This window comes from Aotus nancymaae, unplaced genomic scaffold (genome assembly GCF_030222135.1).
Source record: "Aotus nancymaae isolate 86718 unplaced genomic scaffold, 86718_ANA_hifiasm-v0.15.2.pri h1tg000059l, whole genome shotgun sequence".
NCBI classification, from domain to species: domain Eukaryota; kingdom Metazoa; phylum Chordata; class Mammalia; order Primates; family Aotidae; genus Aotus; species Aotus nancymaae.
Genome location: NW_026988473.1, coordinates 46671855 through 46679503, shown reverse-complemented (window position 1 = coordinate 46679503; position 7649 = coordinate 46671855). Strand labels below are relative to the sequence as shown.

At 51.7% G+C, this 7649-nt stretch overlaps 1 protein-coding gene across 2 annotated transcripts in view; it reads left to right on the top strand.

Annotated features, from left to right (window-relative positions):
* The first annotated feature begins 1209 nt into the window (after positions 1–1209).
* Positions 1210–7649, top strand: part of BMAL1 (basic helix-loop-helix ARNT like 1) — a 110263-nt gene continuing 103823 nt past the window's right edge. For both annotated transcript variants that reach the window (XM_064365157.1, XM_064365155.1), the window contains exon 1: positions 1210–1343. The gene's annotated coding sequence lies outside the window, so the exon portion shown is untranslated. The remainder of the gene's footprint in view (positions 1344–7649) is intronic.

Sequence of the window (7649 nt, the reverse complement as noted above, 5' to 3'; positions counted from 1 at the left end):
ATTCAAATTTGTTCATGTATCCAGCCAACAGATATTTATGGTGCACTTGCTAGGTACCAGCCCCGCCCTCACCACTCCACCCGACCCCGGCAGGCGCTAAAGGGGAGCGGGCATGATGGATAACGAAAAAGAAGACGCTTTCTTTCTATTCAGGGAGTTTAACATCTAGGAGAGTTTTTTGTGATAAAGGCCCTCTACTAAGTGCCTGAGATGCAAAAATCAGTCCGTTTCTCTCTCCTCTCAGCAACCGAGTCGCATGTTATTATCAAATTTTTATTTTCTGTAACTCTTTCCTTCCGTCTCGCTCCATAGACAGCTTTTTGCAGCAGAGAGCGCTGCCGCTGGGCTGGTGTCTGCCCCACTGTAAGTGGTCAATACCTGGCTACTGGAAGGAGATGCAATGGAATCGCTCCGCGCTCGAGTATTCTCTTTAGAACAACGGGAATGACAGCTCCAGTGGGACACTTGGAGGTCATGACGAACGCAAAGAACGTGAGAACGTTTGCAGTCCTCAGGGTGGAAACGCCTTCTAGAAATACTAAGTATTCGTTCTCTCGTTTGGACTTTGGCAAACCAGGGGTTTTAGGAAGGATCTGGCACTCAGTGTTCCTAAAATTGGTTTCCTAGATGGAGCTGGAGGAAGGGGAGTCAGAACTGCTGCTTTTCGTCGGAGTGCCCCGAGTGGAGAAGGGGAAGGAGGAGGAGGGGTGAGGCCGGGCGGCCACACGCCAGCCGGCAAAGGGCCCGGAGAAGAGGGACATCCCGGGCGACCCCGAGGAGCGCGGCGTGGGCACCGCAGTGGCCGCGGCGAGTGGGAGACCTGAGGGGAAAGGGAGAGGGCAGGGGCGAGGAAACCCAAGGAGCGCGCGCGGATTGGTCCTCTCCTCGGGGCGTGCGCTCCTGTGCCCCAAATGATTGGTGGCGGGAAAGTAGCAGGTAAACCGGCCCCCGCCACCTCGCCATTGGTCAGCGGCCTTTCTAGACGCCACACAACTGGCCAGCGGGCCGCCGAGCCGCACGCGGATTGGCTGGGAGCGGCCGCCGGGACCGGCTCCCTTCGGGGGCTCGGATTGGCTGGCGGAAAGAGGCAGGTATCCGGGCTCCGCGGCTCCTCCATTGGTGGGCGGGGAAGGGGGGTTGGGCACAGCGATTGGTGGGCGGGGGGCCGGGCCTGGGCCGGCGGGGAGCGGATTGGTCGGAAAGTAGGTTAGTGGTGCGACATTTAGGGAAGGCAGAAAGTAGGTCAGGGACGGAGGTGCCTGTTTACCCGCGCCGGACTCACCGCCGCCGCCGCCGCGGGATCCGAGTGCGGGCGCGGGCGCGGGCGCTCCCGGCGAGCCACGGTGAGTGTCAGGCCGGCGGCGGCCAGCGGCGCGGCCTCGCGTACCCCGTCGGGGGCCGTTAGCACCCTCACGGGCACTGCGCCCCTGCCGCCGCCCCGGGGCAACCCGGCCGCCGGAGAACCCTGCCCGACGTGCCCGCTGCCGGCCTTAAAGGGCCCGTGACCGCTCCCTGCCCCCACCCGGGCCGCGGGGAGGCTGCGCCCCTTAAAGGCGCCGCGCCCGTTCGCCCCCATCCTCCTCTCGGGGGCTGGCGCTGCGGACTAGGGCGGGCAGAGGTGCTGCAGGCGCGCTTAAAGGGGCCGGGAAAGTGTCCGCGGGAGTACCCACCGCCCTTCTGCGGGCATCGCTACCTGGAGGGGGAGGAGGCGGCCAGCTGCCTCTTAAAGGGACAGCTCTGCACTTGCGGGCAGTGACTCGGCCAAGGAGGACTCCTAGATGTATCCCCGGGAGCTTCGGGGATCCCCGAGGGGACCATCCCTGGCGGCTGCCCCCGCAAGGGCGTTGGACGAACGGTGCCGCCGTCTGCCCTTCCTCCCCCCTTCACTTCCCTTTCGGGAGCCCGAGAGGCTGGATGGGGGCAGGGAGGGCGTATCCGTCGGGCTTGGGGAGCCTAAGTCCGCCCGCCCCTTCGGCCCTGTCGCCACCGCTGGGGCTGGCACTGCACCCGGGAATCCCCGGCCGGCCCCGGGCCGACCCTAGTCTGCGAACTTTCGTGGGGCTTGTGCCGTCCAGCTCCCGGGCGGCCCGCGAGGATGCCCCGTGGGGTCTGCGGGCAGGTGCGCGTCAACGTGGGGATGTCGCCCGGAGCCCGGGTGCGGGCCGTCCTTGGAGCCCCGGAGCTCCGCGGAGGGCGCAGCGAGCCTGGCTCCCGCTTTGGGTTTGACAGATGTCAGGGAAGAAAAGGTTCCCGCTCGGCGATTGCCGGGTGTTGACATCCCAGCGAGCTCCCGGTTTGCTTGGAAGTAGAAGAGGAAGGTAGAGGTGAACGTCGACCTTGTGGGGCGCATGTCAGCCATCCCGAGGGGTCGCGAGAGCCGGCCGCGGGTGAGCGCAGCGCCGGCGGGAGCTGGGAGGGAAAGGGTGCACTAGACACCAGCGCCTGCTGTCAAGTTCTCGCCGGCTGGTGGGAGACCCGCTGCCTCCTCGTACCCTACACCTCCTGACCCCTCTCCCCTCCCAGCCTCGGCCCCTTCCCGGTCACCCAGCGTTGTTTTGGCGCTTTGGCTCTTGAGGTCTCTTCTCCCTTTCTCCACCGCTACTCCTCAGCGAGGAATTATTAGCCAAGTTTTCTCACCCAGCTTCCAAAAGTCAAATCAGATTCCGTATTTGTGAACAAGCTCTTCTTGACACTACCCGTATACCCGTATTTCCAGCATCATCGTTTTATTAAAAATCCATAAAAGCTGCCCCTTAGATGCATCTCATTTCCCACGACACCTGCTTGCTTGTCATTTTCCTTCTGACATCTGCTGTTGTTCACCCCTTTAATCTATTTTTATATGACAACTATTATTTTAATTATTCTGGTCCCATTGATATCAAGATCTGTCAATTTGGGTTGGTGGAGTTTTTAATTAATGTACCCGTTGAATCATGAGCTTAAAATAATCATTGCTGCTCCTGAGCAGTTTTGAATAATATGCTCTCCGTGCTTGCAAAACTTAAAAAAAATCACTGGTGTTAGATTTGATTTCCATATCAATGGAATTCCAAAATATTTTTGAAAATACAAAATTTAATCTTTCAGTCCATGTTTTGTTACTCAGATCACTTTATTGATAAGTCTTTAAAACAGCTTGTAGATCATATTTAGAGGGTTTGAAAATTTCCTGGGCAGGATTTGAAATTGCCTGTATCATCTGAAGCTGGGTCTATAGAAGCATTTTGGTTTTGATGGTAGATGTAGCCAGTGAATTAAAACAATAAGTTAAAACTGTAGTTAAATTTGTTCTTTATTCCACCCTCTGAAGAATGAACAGGTCTGGTAGAAAAGCACTAACCTGGGAGTTAGGAGGTGGACATCCTGGTTCTAGTTTAGGCTTCATGGTGGTTCCAGTTGGGGCAAGTTACTAAATTTTTCTAGGTTCTGTTTGCCTCTGGTGGAAAGTAAGACAGTTGAACTAGGTGATCTCAAAGGTTCCTCTGTTCTAAAATTCTGCAAGTCTCTAAATATTTAATACATTTGAATTCAGGTTGGCATTTACCTCCTGGCACCTCCAGAATATCTGAGCTGAAGCCCTATTTTCATAGGAAAGTTAAGCAGATCAACAGATGGTGTTTTAAAGGATCCATTTCAAATGATTTATAAAATGATGATTACTCACGAGTTTGTCTGCTATTTGCAGAAGTTGTTCGCATGCCACAGGGCAGGAAAAGGAAGTGGCAGTGTTTTCAGATTTATCCCTTCACACCAACAATCTCTGTAGAATTTATGTGCTAAAAGATGGACAAGCATCATAGAAAGACTTGGCTGTATTAACAAAACTGCATATGAAAAGGTAAAAACTAGATATTTAGTACCTCTCTTTGGTGTAAGGGTTATAATATATCTTTGAGCTTTCTTTGTGATTTTATCATCAACTCTCACTGTGGTAGGAGAAAGTCAATGTTAAAGAAACAGTTTCTGCCCTGTAATTATATTCAGTGATTTTAGGAATCATCATGATAACGAAAGTAGGCACTTGCAGGGAAGTAAAATATCCTTTCTAGACCCTGAGGTTTAGTTGGGAGCTAGGGACACAGGCATGTTATCCTTCCCCACCATCTTTTTTCGTTGTCACCTTATCACAAGACTCAGATTTATCCCAAATACCCATCCTATCTTTTCTTTGCCCTCTCATGAAATAAGTCCTGCTCTGACTCAACCCCCATCAGCATCTTTTTCTTCCCGCTCAAAATGTCCTGTCTCTTTCCCCACCATCTCCTCCTCTCCTCCCAGTGAAGAGAAAGCAAGTGGACCTCTCCTCTGTCCGTTTTCTTGGCCTCTTACCATGAACAAGAGTCTGGCCTCTGGTGGCAGAAGATCCTATGACTTGGGTTTGGGCCGTGTGGCCTTGGACATGTGCTTGACTCCTCTGATCTTAGGCTTCTCCTCTTGGTGTAATGGCAGTGCCTGCCTCATGGAGTCCGTGTGGGGATTAAGGGAGATGGTGCATGTAAAATGCCTGCACACAGGAAGCCTTTCCTTAGTGCCAGCTGCCATTCCTTCTCACCTCTGCCCGGGTTCTGCCACCAGAATATTATTTGTGCTGTTTGTCCTTAGTCTCCCCCACCTCACCCTGAAAACCTTAGGCTTGATTTAGGGGAGGAAGGATGGAAGAGGCAAAAACAGATGTGTGGTGAGCCTGCTGTTTGCCAGGCAATCTACATGTGTCTTTACTTGGTACCCAGGTCCGTATACCTCTCTCTTTCCTTCCTCCTGCCCGCCTCCCCCTCTCTCCCATCTCCTGCCCCATTCTTAGTACCTGCCCTCTGGCTTCTCTCCCTACCATCCTTCTTTATATTTCTTCTCAAAGTTTTCTCCAAAACTTTGTCTTGAGTTCCTGGGGTCCATCTGCCCATCCTTATTCCTGAGTGGTTGTTCTTGGCCCTTTTGCAGTTTTTTCTTTTTTCTTTTTGGTCAGGGTCTCACTCTTGCCCAGGCTAGAGTGCAGTGGTACAGTCATGGCTCACTGCAGCCTCCTAGGTTTCAGGTGATCCTCCCGCCTCAGCCTCCAAGTAGCTGAGACTATAGGCACGCGCACCACACCTGACTAATTTTTGTATTTTTAGTAGAGATGGGGTTTTGCCATGCTGCCCAGGCTGGTCTCAAACTCCTGGGCTCAGGTGACCCACATGCATCAGCCTCCCAAGGAGCTCGGATTGCAGTCATGAGCCACCTGGCTCAGCCCCTTTGAAGCTTTTACCTCACCTGTTTTTTGTCCCTTGAAATCCTTTCTTCCCTCAGCCTTTGGGTCATGCTGGTTTCTTGATTCTCTTCCTGCACCCCTGTAAAGATAAGTGTCTGTCCTAGCCTCTGCTATTCACACGGTCCCCTGTGGGCCAGGATCCCCTCTCTAGCTCTGACCTGTCTCTCCTGTGTTCTGCTAACAGGTCCATTGTGGACATTAATGGCAGCCTGTATCCTGCATTTGTGGCCTTGGAGTCACAGGTTTGCAGACTGCTTGCAAGCACCATCCCATTGAGTCCTCATGACACACTGGAGCCTACATCCCTTAATTCCCCAAGCTGTCCTAAAAGGCAATTTGGTTGGGTAGTTTAGCGTACAGACTCTGGAGCCAGATTTCACATGCTAAGTATTCCCTACTGGCTTTGTGACTTGTGGTCAAGTTTCTTTTGCTCTCTATGCCTTGGTGTCCTCATCTATAAAACTGGGATCATAGTAGCCCCTACATCAAAGAGTTGAGGTGTGGATTAAATGAGTTAAAGCATTGGAAAAAGTGTGCCAATCTATTCATGGCACATCGCAAACACTCGGAATGTTGCTGTCAGTCTTGCTGCTCTTCGTTACCTTGCTGGGGTGCCTTGGCCTGGTGTACAGTGGTCTCCACATTCAGCCTGCCTGTCTGCCAGTCCTTGCTGTGTGTCCCTGGACTTTCCAGTCAAGCTTAGGGGCTGCCTACTTCCTGTACCAGCCCTTGACCTAGTCCATCCCTCAATTTTCACATGTCCAAATCCTCCTCTGCTTTTAGGACCCAGTTCGGGGCCTTGGTCCTGCGAACTATTTCTTCATTTTGTTTTCCTTCCTCCCCATACCTGGTAGCAATGTCCTCACTGATTTTTCTTCAATTCTCTTAGGTTCTGCTGCATTCCATATTGTGTTGGGCTGTCTCTGAGAATATCTCACCTGCTCACTCAGGCTGAGCATTCTGGGAGGAGTTTATCTTGCTTTCCCCAAAATGACAGGCACAGAGAGCCTTTAGGCTATGCACATTTCAGTTAAAGATCTTGAGGAGGAGAGATGGGATGGGGTGGGCACTGAGGGACGGAGCAGGTAGAGGGAAGAGGATGCACACTGCAGAGAGGTGGGGGTGAGAGACAAGGGGTGCAGCAGGGCCATAAGTGGACATGGCCGTGAGTACTTAGGTCTGTGTGGAAGGCGGGTTTGAATTGCGGACTTAACTTCAAGGGGAGATAAGATTGGATAAGGTTTAGTCATCTTTGCTGCAGGGGAACGTTGAGTACTGGCATGTAATGGAGAGTGATTTTTACCTTAGTACGTGCTGTTCTTTTAAGTAGTGCAAACTCATCTTTATCTAGTCTAAAGAAGGGGATGGCTGGTCTGCCTAATTTAAATTTGGCTAATGCTCTAACCACTGGGTTTTGTGCATATACTGAATATTGGCATGTATTTATTCCTTCAGCCACTGTTTGAAATGTGTGACCTAGGCAAATTAGTTAGCTGCTCTGAGTCTGCAAAATAGAAATAATAATTGTTATGGTAATAACAGCTAACAATTATTGAGCACTTTCTATGTGCCAGCACATATGTGAGTTACCTCTGCTTATTAACTCATTTAAACCCCATAACAACTCCATGAGGCAGGTACTATTATCCTTACTTTACAAGTGACGTGGTTTTAGAAACTGTCCAAGGTCACTCAGCTGTTATGACTTGGGGCAGGATTTGTGCCTGATAAACTCCAGAGCCTGCCCTGTAACACCTGAGTAGATGCCTAATGGGAGGAAACACCCCGTTATATCCCTTACGTCACTCACCCACACCATGCCAGGAGCCAGTAGGCCGACAGCAGTTGGGAACCAGCCTTATTGTTGACAAACGAGGTATGCGTCTCTTTTAGAGCAGGGCTGGCTGAAGCCCTCCACATAAGGGATGTGCATCTGGATGCTACCTGAGCAGCAGCTCCTAGGGCTTGTGAGCATTCTCTTCACATCCTGTTGTGCATGGTTGTCTCTCTGGCCTCCTCCTGCCTTTCTGCAGCATTGCTCTGACCCAGGCCCCCTGTGGCTCAGCCAGCTCCTCCCCAAGTAGCTCCTTGTGTGATATGAACCTTCTAACATAACTCACTAACCCTACCTGCTACCCCCATCTACCCATCTGCAGAGCTCCTCACTGGGGAGGGGACCTTTTCAAAGGTCCCTCACCTTTGTCCTCCTCTCCCCAAAGACTAACGTCCACAACCTTGGTATAGCTGCAGCCTTGGGGTATGTGTGTGTGTGTGTGTGTGTATATATATACATATGTTTTTAATTCCAGTTGTTCCCCGAATACATTCAGATAGTAAGGGACACATTGTTTTATGTCAAGAACCTGTTACATAAAAATGTGTTACATAATGTTCAAAT